General features: G+C 53.6%; 1 pseudogene; it reads right to left on the bottom strand.

Annotated features, from left to right (window-relative positions):
• Nucleotides 1-277: 277 nt before the first annotated feature.
• LOC132317446 (hydrocephalus-inducing protein homolog) overlaps nt 278-16,429 on the bottom strand; it is a 75,267-nt pseudogene continuing 59,115 nt past the window's right edge.

Below are 16,429 nucleotides of genomic sequence, written 5' to 3'. Positions count from 1 at the left end.
GAACCAGACACTACGCAGGAGAAGACATCGCTGGAACCAAGGGTGGTGATATCTCTTTCTTTTTTATTTCTCGCTTTTTCTTGTCTGTTCTTACTCTTCCTTCTTTTTCCTTTTACCCCTCGTTTGGGAATTTTATAACTATAAAGGTAGTAAGGGGTATTTTATCACTTTTGTCTGCAATCAATAAAGGATTTCTATGGAATCGCCTGGTCGCTTGGTGTTAAGCTCGCCTTTATTTCTCCGCAGGGGATCACAAAACCAAAACAGAACTTGTCCTTTAACCCAGGGCTTTAGGACTCAGCTTGCAATAGAAGGTGCAGGTTTTCTTCTTGCCGTTCGTCCTGGCACTGAAGTTGATGAGCGAGGCAGGGTAAGTGCTGGACTTGCTGAACAGGGCTTTCACTGACACCCTTACGGGGATGATGGCAATGGTCTCGCCTCCTTCACAGATGCTGGGCTCAATCACCTGCAAACGGAGGAGGGGTTGGTAAATACAGCAGAGGACAGCCTCTATCTCTGTCCCCTGATGCCACCCCAAGTCCCCATCAGCTCACCCTCCCTGCTTAAACGCCTCCTCCAGAGCCAGAGCTTCAGCTCTGCTTAGGAAGCACCACAAATGGTTTCTGAAAGACTTGATTGATTTCATATGGATGAGAGAGGGTTCCCCAAATAAAGCCTTCCTTCCCGAAGACACAGGTCCTGCTTACACTCCCAAGACACGGTGTGCTAACACCGCCTGGCCCAGGCAGCTCACCTGGCACTGCAGGATGGGTTTGTCCTCAATGCTCATTTCCATCTTGGGGTGGAAGAGCAGCCGGACCTGCACGAGGCAGTCAGCACGCCCTTCTGCGGCTGGAGAGTGAAGCGGGATGCCAAGTCGCGTACGTTGGTATCTGCGGTTTCCAGCTCGAAACTGAGGTGAAAGGGAAGGAACAGACCTCTGCAGTTAAAAATACCGGTGCCACCAGCACAGCCGGGACTTTGCATAGGACCATAAAAAGTAATACAAGGGAAAGAGTCCAGCTCTGCTCGGGGAATCCCAGATCTTGACACAGAGTGCAGACAGTCAGCAGTGCTGTAAGCTAACTGACACCAAAGTTTTTCCTTCCCTCCTTTAAAGAGTCTCATAAAGAGAAATGAGCTGACCCTCAAAACAGGCAATGAACCTCCGCAGTGAGGGGCTTACATTTCAGGGTCTCTCCTTCTGGTTCCTGCTGAGCTGTGAACAACTGCTGGTGCGTGGCTGGATTCTCTATTAAAATATTTGAGATTAGAGAGCCCCGGTTTTGTATTTGCTTGAACCGTGAGGTAGCCAGCATGGGAACAGGTTCTAACCATGGACAGAAGGAGAATGCAGGCCTGGGCAGGTGGTGGCACCATGCATTCATGGACCCCGCAGCTGGACCCACCTGTACGCAATCTCGTACTTCCCTTGGTTCTTCAGAGCCAGCACTTGCTTTGCATCATCCAGGACCTTAAGCATCCCAAAATCCACGCTGCTGCCTGTACCTGCAGAAAACCCACAGAGAGAGGTAAGAAATGGTGAATATTTGAGAGCTGCTGCAGACTACACCAAGTGACAAGTTACAGATTTGGAGTTCTCAGGTGGCACAAAACCCTTCTCAGCAAGTTTCCTTTCTGGGAAGTTTTCTCTAGCTACTTTGCTGCCCTCTCCCTTACTCGGAGAATATCCGCAGGGTTTAGCAGCTAAGGAGCTCGCTTTCCATCTCCTTGCTTCCAAGCACAGATCCAACCACTCTCTGTGCCATGCCGAGCCTTCAGGAGTTGCCAACTGCTTGTTCACATCACTGTCATTTCAAAGGCCCCAAATCAATCTGCACATGAAGCTGCACACTTCAAAGTTTAGAGTTGGGAGACTCAAGGCTCTCTCTGTGCCCTGACAGTGCTTCACTCCACGCAGCTTGGAGGATACGTGCGTTATGTATCCGTGCCACGCCTGCGTGGTACCTCATCCTGTCCCAAGTGCTTTGGTTGCCCACCTGCCAAGGCAATGCCATGCACCCGGACTACTTGGCTTCGGGGGCATCCACTCACCTTTAGACATGCTGATGCTCAGAGCAACATCATACACCTCCGCAAGGATTTGGGTATTTTCAATCTGAACGATCCCCAGCACGTTTTCTGCACCTGAAACCTGAGGTGGAAGCAAACAAACACTGCTTGGACCATTCTCCTCAATTCTTTTGTAGACAACATACGAGGCCTTGCCTCTGCCAGCTGCTTCCACCCTGGCCTCCCCTGCTTGACAAGCATTTGTGCGACTCCTAAGCTTTCCTAACCTGTTCATCTCATGGGCTGACCCAGGGAGATTCTGACACAGTAAGAAACCCTGTCAGCCCACCTTGGCACTCCTCTAGCAGCAGTGTTGCTGCTAAAGCACCCTGGGAAGCAAGGCAATGTTAGAGCAACCACAAGAAGTGTGAGGTGTCCCAGAGCATTGACGACCAACCCTCTCCTCTTCAACCACCCAGCACCCTCACTGAAACACAGCCCCTAAACCGTGGGGAACAAAATCCCAGGCTGAGAGTTTGTTGCTCTATGTTAAGAGCCCCAGATGGACTCCAGGATGGCTGCAGGGAGCACACCCAAGTCTGGACAACCAAACAACAGCATTCAACCATGCACAGCAGCAAAGTTGGTGTTGTACGGGCTCAGGACGAAGCCCCGTAACCCAGACGTAAGCCACGCAGAGGCAGCACCTCTTCCTGAGGTGCTGTACAGCAGTACATCTCTTGCAGACTCCACAGCATACTTGCCCCATGAAGCTCAGCTACAAGAGCACCCTAGGAGTCACCTAGTTTCCAAAACGTTATCCTTCAGTGAGAGTCCCTTGCTGCTAAGGGCCTGGCCCTCAGCAATGCAGGTAGAAAGGAATCTCGGGAAGGCTCATCCTTTTGCCCTCTTGGCAGGGTACCCTTCAAGCACAGTCTCCATCCGTAAAAGCACAGCGATCACTCTGCCCTGCTCTGCCAGGGAGGGCACAGTCCTCCTCACCTCCAGTCAGATGATCTTTTTAATGCTTAGAGCCTTTGTGGCCTTGAAATAGAGATGCACACCAAACTCTGTGCGGGGAGCAACGATGCCCTCATCTTGTGACGTGGAGAAGTCCTCGCCGAGGTTTTCCAGCCCACTGACCCACCAGGCCACGGGCAGTGGGGTACTGGTTCGCAGCACCAGGGTCTTGCTGTCCCCCCTGTAGAGACAAGAAGACACTCAGCACCGGTTGCTCGACGGTCGTGCTAGCCTTGCAACTGAATGCAACTTGGAGTAGCCCTAGCCATGTGTATGAAACCATACTTTAATGGTTTCTCTATGTCACAAGTCTGAGAGGTGAGGTCCTTGGGGGGCAGCTTGGTGTTACAAGTGTATCCAACAGAAGGGAGATAAGGAGGAACAACTGGACTGCTCTGCAACCAGCAGACAAGATACAAATGCATCGAGATGCCCATGGCACAGCATTGGTGGGGGGCTATGGAGCTCGCGGCTGTTATAGGATATCGAAGCCAGCGAGGAATGGTGAGCAAGAGACTGGGAATTGCTGGGAGAAAAAGGGATGCTAGCCCAGCCAGCTGGGAAAAACCTCCCTGGCCTCTCCCTTGTCCCTGCCCCTCCCTTGTCCCTGCCCCAGACTCTTCTCAGGATCCTACAGACTTCATATGCAAGAGTGCATTCAGGGCCCACAGGAGCGAAGATGGCACCAGGCTGCAGTGAAGTGATGGAGGTGACACTGAAGTCCTCCACTGAGGCCCTGTTGCCACAACAGACATAAAATAGGTGAAGGGCTTTGCGTTATTACCTGTCCCACGTCTTTCCTCAGCGCCTTCCTCCTCCTCCTCCTCTCCACATTCAACTTTAGAGTCCACCTTGCTGGACTGGCTTTCATCAAGAATGGAGGAGGGAACGACTGAGTTATGGGATGAGATGGTGTGAACAATCCCAGCAGAGTGCTTTCCTCCTTGGTCTGACACAGACTGGACATCTTCAAAGTTTGCTGAGGAGGAAGGACATGGGGAGGGAAGAGGAGGGTGAATGTGGCCAGGCAATCTGCTCTTGCCATTCATCACTTTGCACGGCCACGTGCAAAAGACGGAAAACTTCCCAAGAAGAGAAACTCCCAAGGCAGAGTTTCCCTGCCCAGGCTGTCTCTGCCCTCAGAATTTTGAGCTTGTGCTTTTGTTACTGGGAAGGAGCGAATACAAAAGAGCTTGTGATATTAGACCTGGTTCTACCGGCTGAAGAACTCATCCAGTCCTACTCTTTGTGGATGAGGGACACAAGGGGATATCCTGATTATTCCCCCAGTCCACGGTAGGCAGATATGAGCTTGCTTAGACTGCACGCAGGGCTGGTAGAGGGTGCGCATTCCAAGCCACAGACTTTCACCTGGGAATTCCTCCACCAAGCTGGGGAACCGGTGGCTGCTAAAAGCATGGGATTTCCATGGAGAATGAGGTCACGGAGAGCTCAGGGGAGGTGGGCTGGACTCCCTGCTGTGTCCACACTCAGGACAGCCAATGCCAAACCCTCACCGTTGTCCTGGCCTGCTGGTTCCCCAGTCTTGCGCTTTGCCTGCTCATCCTGCAGTCTTTTCTGGTCCTGATAGTACTCCAGCACCTCTGGGGGCAGCTTCTCACCCGGGGCGTGTGGAAGCAGCAAGAAGGTGGTGTGGCAAACGCAGTCCTTGAGCATCCGCAGGATCTGTGTGCGTAGGGAAGAGAAACCATAGACGGGATGTGTTTCTTCACCTCCATCCCATGAACAGACTCCCCACCCAACCTATCTTCTCCCTCATTTCTTCCTCCCAACAACACAGACTATCCAAGCCCCGCCACAGCCTGCCAGCCCAGTTGGCTAACCCTCAAATGCCACCAGATTTTGCCCTGGGGACTGCCTCCATCTCCCCGGCACAAGCCTGGGAACGCTGGAGCCCTGTGGAGCTACAGGAGTATGCACGTGCAGACCAGACCTTCCCTCTCACCTGCTCCTCAGCAAGTACTGCTGGTTGAACTCCAGCGAGTAAAACTCGATGGGGAACTCGCATGGGTTCTTCACCACCACCGTCCCCCTCCGCCCCACGGCTGTACAGCAGCACCGCTCCCAGCTCGAGCACTGCGGGGCTCAACTCCAGCTGTGGCTCCAGCCCCTGCCCCGAGACCTGCAGCTGGAGGGGCTGGCTGCTCTAGCAAATGTTAATCTTCAGCTCGCTTCTGTAGGAATTCTGAAAAGAGAGAAGTGCAGAGAGCTCCTCCATGAAGTCCCAGGTGACAGGTCCTCAAATTCAACCCTTGCCCCAAGGTCAGGGATGTTACCAGTACCTCTAAGGTGAATGGAAAACAGATAGTAACTTACAGCAGGGGCTACGGCACCTGCACGCTGGCTCTGAGTAATTGGGATGCATCCTGCTGTGAAGTGGAACTGCATATTTGGGGATCAGATGGATCTAAAACAGACTACCACATGTTTCCACCTAGTCAGTCATGAGGGAGCGCAATGCTCATAAGAAAGGTCCTCATGGGTGGACTCAGCTCCCACAGGACTCAGGGGCTGCTTCACCTCCTTCTTCAGGGTTATGTTGCCCAGACACAGTCCTGGCAATGCTGCATCAGGCAAACGTCAGCTACGTGAAGGAGGCAGAGGAGCTCTCACGGGCTAGAAATAAGGGTCTTCCTCTATGCTCAGTGCTTGGCTCTGGTTAAAGCCAGAGACAAGATGGTTACAGCCTGCAAGCACGCCCATGCAAGGAGGAAGATGAGGGGAAACAGGCAGATTTCCCCCCATGCGCCGAGAGGGAGCCACACCGCAGTGCCCTGATGCTCTCTGTGCCAGCTCCCCATTGGCATTTCAAAGCCCCTCTCAGAAGAGTGCGCTGCAGGGGAAACTGAGGCACCGTGGGTACGGGGCTTGCAGAAAGCTCCATGTGCAGGCAGACCTCATCTCCTCCTCCCTGTGCTGGGCTCTTGTTACCACACTGCCCTGCCACACCTCCTGGGGGTGACACCTGCCAATCTCACCTCTTCTGGGGGGGAAAGCCTGACTTGCACGTTGCAGTGCTGTCCTGGGGCCAGGGCTCCAGCCGAGGGCAGCACCTTGAAAACACAGGGCTTGGCCTTCGACTCCTGCAGCAGCTTCTGATGCACCCTCGCTGGCAAACGTTTGTCCACCTGAGCACAAAAAACATTGTGGGAGGTCTCCCTGGTCTGCGAGAACAGACCCTCAGGTCCTGCAGTGCTCTGAGATACTGTCACGGTGCTGAGAGCATCCACATTCAAACCAGCCGCGGCCACCACTGGTCTAGAACTGGAGGGAAGACACATAGGCAGGGCAGGCAGATGGGGAGGCACTGTCCTTGGAGGAGGAATGGGGGAAGATGGCAGACAAGTGAAGCACCAGCTAGTGAACAGGTCCAGGCGAACCCGATTTGCTCGGTACTCTCTAAAGCTTCCTCAACGAGCTGTAGCCCAAGTGCTCAGGCAGCCACAGGGGCAGAAAAGGCAAGAGAGGCAAAGAAAACCCAACCAAGAAGTTAGGCGCTACACGTTGTCTGTGCTTTACCTTCTTAACAGGCTCATTCATGGTGATGAACCATTTACAGGGGACCTGGAGCTGATTGTGGAGCTGGGCGGTTTCTTCCTGGCACTGCCCACACTGGACAGCGGAGAACTCCAGTCTGTCCCTGGAGAGGCAGAGGGACGGCACAGTCACGTTGGCACGGAGGTGGACGTGAAACGTGGGGCCTCTTGCTGCCTAGTGAAGGACAGAGCATCCAGCTGAGAGCCCAAGTGACATCTACTGCTGTCCCCAACCTGCTGCCTGCCCCAAAAGGTGGTGTGGGCACAGGGAGGCAAGGGACCGTGAGGTACCTTGATGGGCAGGAGCACGTCCACCGCTCCCAGTGGCAGATTGGCACTTGGTGGGTCGAAGCGCACTGCAAATGTCTTGGTCTTGCAGCAGGGCAGGTGCTTCACACGGTCCAGGTCCACGCTGAAACCTTGAACAGATGAAAATAAAGCAGCTGAGACACTCAAGCGACAGGAAATGTGTCACAAGCACATTAAGGCCATAGGGGTGTCCTGGCTGGTAGCTCTGTGAAGAAGAGGGCAGCTCTTTGCCTCTCTGGAGAAGCCTGCCACTCTTTCTCCCTTGCCACCGCTCAAGGAGAAAGGCTTTTCACAGCCAGAATCCAAGGTTTGCACAGTCAAAAGGAAACATAATAGCTGACGAGCACCAGTAATTCCTTTATCAGGCAACCCAGGGAAGGATGCGCAGACCTCTCCAAAGCAGAACTTCCAACTACGATTCTCACAGGCTGTGGTGCTCCCTGGAAAACAACTTAGAGGAGACACCTGACCATCCTTCAGACACAGCCAGTCACTGTCTGATGGCACTGCAGCCTTACCTCAAGGCCTGTTTCGCAAGCCTATTTTAATACACCAGAGGACCTCACAGGCTGTTTGCTCAATAAAGGCTGAACAGAAGTGCTGAGACATTATGAACTCTAAACCAAAGCACTTCCAAACCACCAAGGGGCCATCTGTTTGCAACGCAAACCCACTGCGTGCACAAAAACTCAGATGATGCTCACGGTAGCCAAGAGCAGAAGATGCTCAGAGGTGACCACAGTGATCAGCACATCCAGCCCCTGCAATCACGTGTTAGGGCAGCCACAGGCAGGCCAGGTCTCTGAGCACTGCTGGCCAGGACAACTCAGGCTCCGAGGCACCAAGCAGGGCGTACTAAGGAGGACAAAGCTATACAAATAAGCACTCAGAAAAACTCCCCATGTCCAGTGGCTTAAGCTAATCTGTCAGAGGCAGCTCCTTCAAGCCCACGTGAAGTCTCCCCAGCACTGGTTACCTGTGTCACACAGGACACGTCCATCGGTGTGAAAGGACACAGGGAACTGCTCGGTGTTGGTGATCTTCACGATGTGTGTGTGGATGTTCCTGAGAATGACATAGCCAAAGTCCAGGACATACTCCTCGGGCAGCTCAGCTCTGAAAGGAGGAGTAAGGAGCGCCCTTAAACCACAGCCTGGCTATGTTTCCAAGTGGATGGAAGATGCAAATAAAGTGGGTATTTCTGTATTCACTGCTGTAAAAACTCAACTCTAGCCAGTGAAACCCAAGCCTTACCACCTGGTAATAAGTCTCTGGTAAGTCACGGGGAGTGTAGGTCCAAGGCTTTTTCCGCTACCAGTGGGACCTTAACAAAAAATTCATTTGTACTGCTCTGCAACCAGATCTGTCCCCAGAGGAGCACTGGTAAATGCAGTAATCAACACCTACAAGATTCATGGGAAGGTCCTTTGCCAGAGTAATCCCACTCACGAAAACACCTAAACAATCTGTTTTGCAGAGCCTCTTCCTCCTGAACTGGAGCTTATGGTGCCCGTCCCTCCTCATGAAGGAGAAAAGGAAGGACAAGTTACTTAGGTAAGCCCTGCAGTCCCACCAGCACCCAAGACACCTGATGTAGGGCTTGTCAAGGCTTTGTCAACCTGTGCCGTTCCCGGCTCTTTTTGCTTAGTGGGATCTGTTAGTTGGAACAAAGACGCCAGCTTTGAGCTGCCTCTTTCAGAGCTGGTCAGCAGGGATGCTGTCTGTGCTGTTTGGATGGGCTTGATGGTCAGCACTGGACCCCCTCAGCTCTAAGAACAGAACCCATCATCGGTGGGGAGCTGAGTGCCCAGCTATTCCCAGCTCTGCAGGCACAAGGAGCTCTCAGGAGCAGGGGTGTGCCACCGGGTGTTACCCTTGGGGTGCCTGGACATAGGGTACGGGAGTCCCCACTAACTTGAGAAGCCTCCGATGAGCACGCTAGTCAAAGGCAGTGTCCTCAGAGGGACCGGAAGCGAGAACTTTCTGCTGCTCCAGGGCGTGTTCCTCCATCAGCATCTGTTCCATTTGCATCTGCAGCCGAGTGTCGAACTGAGGAAAGCAAAGACGGTGGCTGGTTAGCAAAGGCCCTTCCCAAGGGAGAGGCTTGTCTCTGAAAGAGGATCCCACCCTGCTTTGTTGAGAGGGGCGATGGGGTCCTCCTGTCTCCCTGCTCAGTGTCTCTGACACCTCCTGCTCTCTTAGACAGGACCTGATCTGGGGGGAAATGAACTCCAGCATCTTTGCCTGTCCGGTCACTGTTATAAAAGCTGATCTGGCCAGACAAACAGACAGACAAGCCAGGAACCTTTCAGCGCTCCAAGTATTTGCCTGACCCCAGCCACTGCCAAAGCAGCTTGGACAAAAGCTCTCTCCAAAACGGAACCACGACAAAGCTGGTGCCTCTTGGAGACGAACACTGACAGCACGGTCCCAGGGCGCAGTCAGGCTGCTGCTATGAAGCTCTGTAAACCTGGCAGGGCTTGGCGTGTGACTCACAAATACCCCAGCAATGACCTGCATCTCCATTCACAGAGTACCATAAATTCAATCACATGAGCATGGTCTTCAGGATCGCTCCCTGGGGTAGTCCGGAAGCTGGTGCATCTACAGGAGGGACAACTACCAGAGGTGGGCAGCCCCCGGGGCAACGCTGAGCTGATGCGTGATCATGGCCAGATGCGGGCAGGGAGGTCCCAAGTGCCAGCAGGGTACCAGGAAGCCTGCTGCAGGGTGCAAGGGGCCCAAGTGACATGGCGGGAGGGTGGCACGTGACAAACAGGGCAGCAGCCATTCTCACCACGGTGCCCGAGTCGTTCGTGGGTGGCTCCACGGCCGCAGCCTCCCCCAGAACCACTGCTTCATCCCTCTGGCTGTCTTCTTCCATCTTTGCTTTTGCCTCTGAGGATCTTCTCATACTGTTTGGTTCCTGAAGGAAGAAAACATCCACAAATAGAAGTGTGGGCACAGCACCATGCCCACTTAAGCTGGGAAGTCCCACTCCCCCGATGCTGGCCTCTCCCAGAAACAAACTCCTCGAGCAATCTATGCAAAATGGATGCTGCTACTCCTCTCTGAATCACCCATCTTCCACCCCACAGAGGAGCATCTCATCCCCTGCAACGCGATGCAAAGCCAACCCTGACAAAATCCCTGCCAGCCCGCATTACAGCTTTCCCAAGCTTTTCTGTCTAGGCATCATCTTTGCAGGCCACCAACAGATATGCTGGCAAGCTCTGCAGGATGGTTCCCGGGGCAAAGCCCACATGGGCTCATCTGCTAGACGCTCAGGAAGCAACCAGAGGGTTGAGTGTTGGTATGACAGCCCTGAAACCTCCAGGCCTGGTGGAGATGGGTGGGAGCTGCCCTATGGCCATATGATATGACATGGGGGAAAAAGCCGGGGACCTACCTGGGGAGCAGACAGGCAGTGCTCACCTTTGGTGTTCTTCGGCAGGTCCAAGTAGGTCCTGGGAAAGATCCCCTCTCCTTTGAGGGAGATTTCTTTCGGCTCCAGGTGACCCACTTGGACCTGGAAAGTCCTGCAAAAGACTCCCGGCACTCCTGGCAGGTAACGGACTTTCAGCACTTGCTCCTTGCCAGGTCCAATGTAACCCTGCAGGGCACCAGAGAAGAGGGAGGGAATGTAAACCAAAGAGGGTTTGGTGGAGGGATGGCTCAGACGATAGACACGCTGAGAAGAGAAGGCACGTTCTCAAAGATAAGAAAGCATCAGACAACATCGCCTTCTAGCTCTCTTCTACCCAAAAGCTGAAGTCTCCTACACCAGGATGCACTGTGTCCTTCAGAGGGCCTGTAGGGATGCATTCTCACAGCACAGACTACCCTTCGCTCAGCATGAGCACACCTCTGCTAGCAAGAGCCAGACCAAATAAATAAAAGCTCTTTTACCAGCCGCTGTGGAAGATGCGTGAACTGCCTGCACTCTCAGCAGACCCAGTAGCTCCTCTCACAGCATGTCAGTGGTTCCCAGGCTGCTGTTGAAGGGCCTCACCCCTTATTAACGACCCCAACCAAACATCTCCTGCCTGTGCGGTTACACCGAGGGTGCACGAGCCTATCTGGACTCACAATGACCTGCAAACATACATCTCTGGAAACGCAGGAGCAGGGACGAGGATGAGATCTAGGGAAGAAGGTGTTGCCAGGAAGGTCACCTCCTCTCCAGGCTTCCAGAAGGACTGTCCGATCCCCGGGCTGGGCTCACGCCAGCCAGGTCGAGAGCAAACTCAAGCAGATGGCAACATGGCTCGGGGTGACAGGACACAGCCGCAGCTTTCCTCGGCTTGCCCTCTGCACGCGGGGCTGGACCCTCAGCTCCCCGCTCCCCTCCACGCTGCAGGGACAAGCTCCTGAGCGGGACACATCCTGCCACTTGGTCCCCCGAGCCCTTATCCAGTGCACAACACAGCTGCAGCGAAAGCGAGCCCTGTCAAGCTGCCAGGGCCGACAATGCTGCTTACGGCAACAACTGCGCGGGTCTGAGCAGAGCTGTGTGTTGGGAAGCTCGCAGGAAGAGGGCATCTACAACCCTCTCCTAGGCAGCCTGACAAAGGGCCAGGGTTAATCGCTTGTGCTACCTCCGTACTCACCGTGCTGGGCATGACCAGGGGCACGCCGGGCAGAGGGCTGTCGGCAGTGGCCGCGCTGGGGCTGAGCACCGCGTAGGTGAAGCCCACCTTGCCGCTGTTCTGCAGGGTGACCTCTGCTTTGGTGACTTTGTTAAACAGCTGAAGAGAGGACAGAGGAGCGGGAAGTTACAGACACAGGCCTGATGCTGGGAATCTCCTTCCTCTTTCTTTGGCTTGAAAGGAAATGAACACAGCACAGCAGCAGGGACCGCAGAGGACATATGGGCACTTGACTCTCCCGGGTTAACCTGGGGAGCCCACAGCCACAGAGTACCTCTTAGCCCGACACAGGAATAGATATTTACGGCAGCACGCAGAGGTGCAATAACAACCATGTAAAGACCAGTAACAAAGAAACGAGGGGATACAAGCCCTCTGCCCTTTAAGGTGTCATCCAACATCTAGCTGAAACAAAGAAGGAGGCATCAAGGCATTTCAGAGGAAAAGCCACCTGCATACAAGTACTTGCAAGCAAAATACCAGCAAAAAGGGAGACAGACGGTGCAACACATGCAGGGCCAACAGCTGGAAATATCTGTGGGGTTTTTAACCAAAAAGAAGTAAAGTGGGGATTATTCTGGGACATTCTCTCCAGCTTCAGTGACAGGAAGCCCAAGTTAACTTCCTCCCTGGTTTATTTTGTTGATTAATCGAGAGCACTGAAAAAGAGCATCTCCTTGCACCTCAGGCTTTAGGAGCGGATCAGTGGATGGATGTCTCAAGGCACGTCCCTCTGGAGATCACCGCTGGGATCCTGCCTGCCCCAGGAGGCAGCGTTAGGAACCTTGAAGAGGAGCAATTCCCAGCTTTGGGGGGGGATGGAGATGGCCATTAAAAACCACCTTGGATGCAGGACCTATCACTCAAAGGTTGTACAGCTGACAAAGTAGCTGGGAAGGGGAGAGACCCCTAGACCAAGGTCAGCAGCAACCCGCCGGCGATGGTTTTAAAGACCGCTGCCAAGAGAAGCGCGTGGTACCTTCAGCCCGCAGTCGATCTCCGTGGTGTCTAGGAGGTAGTCAATGAGCGAAGCCTCCCCACTCAGCGCGATCTCATAGGTCGGGCCTCCCTCCACCTTGCACAGTGCCGTGACGCTGGCCACGATGTTTGCGTGGCCAAAGAAGGTGAATGTGACCCGCTCGCTCTCGCCCGGCTGCAGCACACCGTACAGCGGCAGGATGTCAAAAACCTGGAGGGAGGGGAGGGGAGGAGAGATCAAGATGTCAAGCATCCAAATTGATGCAGAAGAGCAGCCATGGCTTGAAGCAAAGGACAGACATGACTGGAGGGGCCTGCTCCTCAAACACAGGCAAAATCATCCTAATCTCATCCTGCATCCATGACACTTTCCAGTGGAGAAACCATGGGAAAAATCTCCCATACTCACCAACTAATACATTCATTAATACAGTACATCAAAGTAACTTGGGACGTCTCCTCTCTACGATTTGCATGCTGCTCTCTCAAGATGCTGCAGCAAAATCTACTGCAAAAATTTCCTATCGACCACTTGATTAGTAAGAGCGGGACGAATAATGCCCTCCATAGGCGCCACACAGGTAACGTCCTTGGCCAACCCTACGACATGTCCTGCACGGCCTCTCCAATGACCGGTTGCTTCAGCAGTGCTGTGCGACGTGCTGGGAGGGCTGTGACGCCACTCTGTGAGCAGCGCCGAGGGCCACCAGTGGGAGCGGGGGCTACATAAGCAAGTCACATTCCCACTTACCTCCTCCACTCCCAAGGTGAGGGGCTCTGCCTCCGTGAACGGCATCAACTCCTTGATCTTCACCCGGCTCTGAGTCTCCGCAGCACCCTCCATCTCTGCAGCACCTTCCAGCTCCGCAGCAGTGGATGACAGCAACTGGAAAACAAGCACCATGAGCTGCAGAAAGCAGCTGCCTGGTCTGGGTGAGACCACTCTGCTGCAGGCTCCACCACCTCACCAAGACAGGAGCAGCTGAGATGGGACCTGGGCACAAATCAAGCAGGGGTATGTCCCTCACATCAGTTGAGCGTGGGTCCGAGCCCACCCACAGATGAGACATGGGCTCCATCTGCACTTCCTACACGCAAGCTTGCACGAGGAAGCTGCGTGCGCCCAGCACTGAGTCCTAGCAGAGACCTCAAGGGTACTTTGCACCCTCGTGCCAGCCTGGCTTTGCTCACTCCTGCCCGAGGAACACACCGAGAACCCCATGCCTTGACAGGTTAGGTTTTCTGTGACAAAAAGAGGAACACAACTGCAAGTGAGACGCATTAAAAACAGGAAAATGAGGACTTAGAAAGTGCTCAGCACAACTATCCCGTTTCAGATGGTGCTTAGGTTTCATCTCATGCACTCATCGGTGCTGGAGAGCTGAGGATCTCTGCTCGGTCATTCTTCTCCAACAGCACCTTCCTGAAGAAGGCAGCTGAGATGTTTTTCTGTCTTGCAGCAGCCAAGAGCTGGTATTGAACCTCAAAGGCACCATGTCTCAAGAGGAAACTCATCCCTGGACTTCTGACCCCTATTTATAAAAGAGGGCTTTGCGACTGCTCTTGACATTTAAGAACACCCCCTTGTTCACTAATGTGAAGAAGTGCTTTGTGCTGTGGCCGTGACTTCAGCAGAATCTGCAAGAATATTTACAGGACATCCTTAGACCTAATCAGAGGCTCCATCTCCCCAGTAGATAAAGCACTGGGGAGGGAAGAGTTTTCTCTCGTCTCGATGCTCTTTCTGTTGTCTCTACGTTTTCAAGCTTAGCAAAGCTTTGTCAAGTGTATATTCCCAAAGATGCTAACCCACATCTTTCCTAGGCCTGTGGTCTCCCACCTCCCCAGGGAGGTTATATGGCGATTGCCTTGATAGAGTGACACAAGCAGAAGACCAAACTGCAATCTAGAAGCATCCTTTGAATCCAGAAGAATCCTTTGAAGCAATTTTGGATCCTACTTAGCCACGTCCACTTGTATTTCCCTGGTTTACTTCCCATGCATACATGTCAACAGAGCACAAAATAAAGATCTTTTCATGCTTCTATCCAAAAAACATTCAGCCACACTATTCTTTACGTCTACAGCGTATAATTTCTCCTGATTCAGAAAAAATGTGCAGAGTTACAACATTAAAACTGCTGATATTTGGATGTAAGCATGTGCAGGTCCCCTCCTTGAACTTAATGTCAACGCTGGCACTTTCAGAGCCTCTCGGGCTCTCTTACATCCTTTTCCATGGCCCTAGGAGCAGCCTCTGTCCCACACGATGCACAACAACATGCCAGCTCCCACTAGTACCAAGGTCAAGCTCCAAAGCAGCAAGCTTCACCAGGAAGGTCAGCACATCAAAGGCAACTTTGTCTGCAAAGCCTTCTTTTATAAAAAGTCATCTCTGCGGCCATCACTGCAACACGGGCTCTTGGGGGAAGGCAGAAGCGTGAAAGTGGGTGGCTCCAGCTGGGCTTGAGAAGGTGCTACATGCAGATCAGTACTTGGCACAGCTTGAGACAGAAAGGAAACTGAAAGCCCTCACATCATGATGCAGATACAAGCCTCCTTTGATGTTGTAAACAAAAAACCCCAAAACCAAACAAAAAACAAAAAAAATCCCAAACCCAACATAAGTCAGGAGAATCTGAGTGGCCTTCTCCAAGCAAAACTGTCCTATTTCTCCCTCCCCAGAAGCCCCGCGTCCAGCCGCTGGCCCTGATGCCCAGCCCGCTCTCAGGGCATGTGGCAGCAGGGCAGCAAAAAGGGAGGTTGGCACGAGCACGGCTTTTCAGTGGAAAGCTGGGGGAGGCAACGCAGGTGGTAGGCACAGAAGAAAATCTACCTTTGCTTCCAGGGAGTCATCTCCAACTGCTGGCTCTTGGGCAGGATCCCCCACTGCTGCCAGGGCTTCGGCTGGCTCCTCCGCACCCCCGTCCCTGGAGCTGCTCTCTGCAGATGCTGAGCGCGCCGACCGGCCTCCCTCCTTCTTAGGTGGTTGGGCTTTGATGAAAAATTTAGGTGCTGGAGGGCTGAACCTGGAAAAGAACGTAACTTTGGTCACAGACCTGCAGTGGGAGGAAGGGGAGCCTGCACCAGCGGCCCCTTGGCAGGATGCGGCCCCTGGCTGGGCACTGGTGGTGTGAGCTCAGTGATGGGTCTGACCCAGCAGCTCCGAAACCAGGATGGAGCAGGACAACGCTTGGGGCTGCCCAGGGACGATGCTGGTATAGCAGCTGTGCAGGCAGCTGGCAACTGGCTGCAAGGAGAAATGGAAGAGGACAGAGGGGAATGGCTTGTAGGGAGGTGAAAAGTGCAGCAGAAAAGGAGAAGAGACACAAACTGTGCAAAAAGGTGAGGCTGAGATGCAAAGGGGCAGATCTGGACCGCGATGAGCCAGTACAGACCCACCGGTGCCCTCCTGAAAGCACCCACCGCCGCGGACCATGTCTTCCTCACGCAGAGGGCCAAAGCAAGAAATTTTGCAGCTCTACTACACCTTTATCCTGAATATTTCCCCTGATAATTACCCGCAGCCACAGGTCACTACGAGCAAGCAGGGATGCTGGTGGCTTTCTCAAAGCACCATCAGGCAGGAGCAGGGGTGGAGCCCGCAGCCTGCTGTGCCCGGACCGGACAGAGCCCAGCACCGCTCGGGGCACCCACGGAGCCCAGCGTGGGACACCCTCGCACGCGCAAGGCAACACGGAAAGACACGTCGAGCAATTCCAGGCAGAGACTCACAATTAAGCAGCCCATTGATCCCTGATGAGCGCCAAAGCAGCAGCGATTAGTACTTTGGGGATGGAAGCTCTGGCCATTTTTAATCAATATACAGCAAACGCCGATGACAACATTCAGCTCCCTGCTGTGCTGCAGGTATTCCCTGATCCCAGAACAATGGCTCCAATA

The sequence above is a fragment of the Gavia stellata genome, chromosome 8 (genome assembly GCF_030936135.1).
Source record: "Gavia stellata isolate bGavSte3 chromosome 8, bGavSte3.hap2, whole genome shotgun sequence".
Lineage (NCBI taxonomy): Eukaryota > Metazoa > Chordata > Aves > Gaviiformes > Gaviidae > Gavia > Gavia stellata.
The sequence above is the reverse complement of the archived record's forward strand: the minus strand, read 5'-3'. Positions and strand labels throughout refer to the sequence as shown.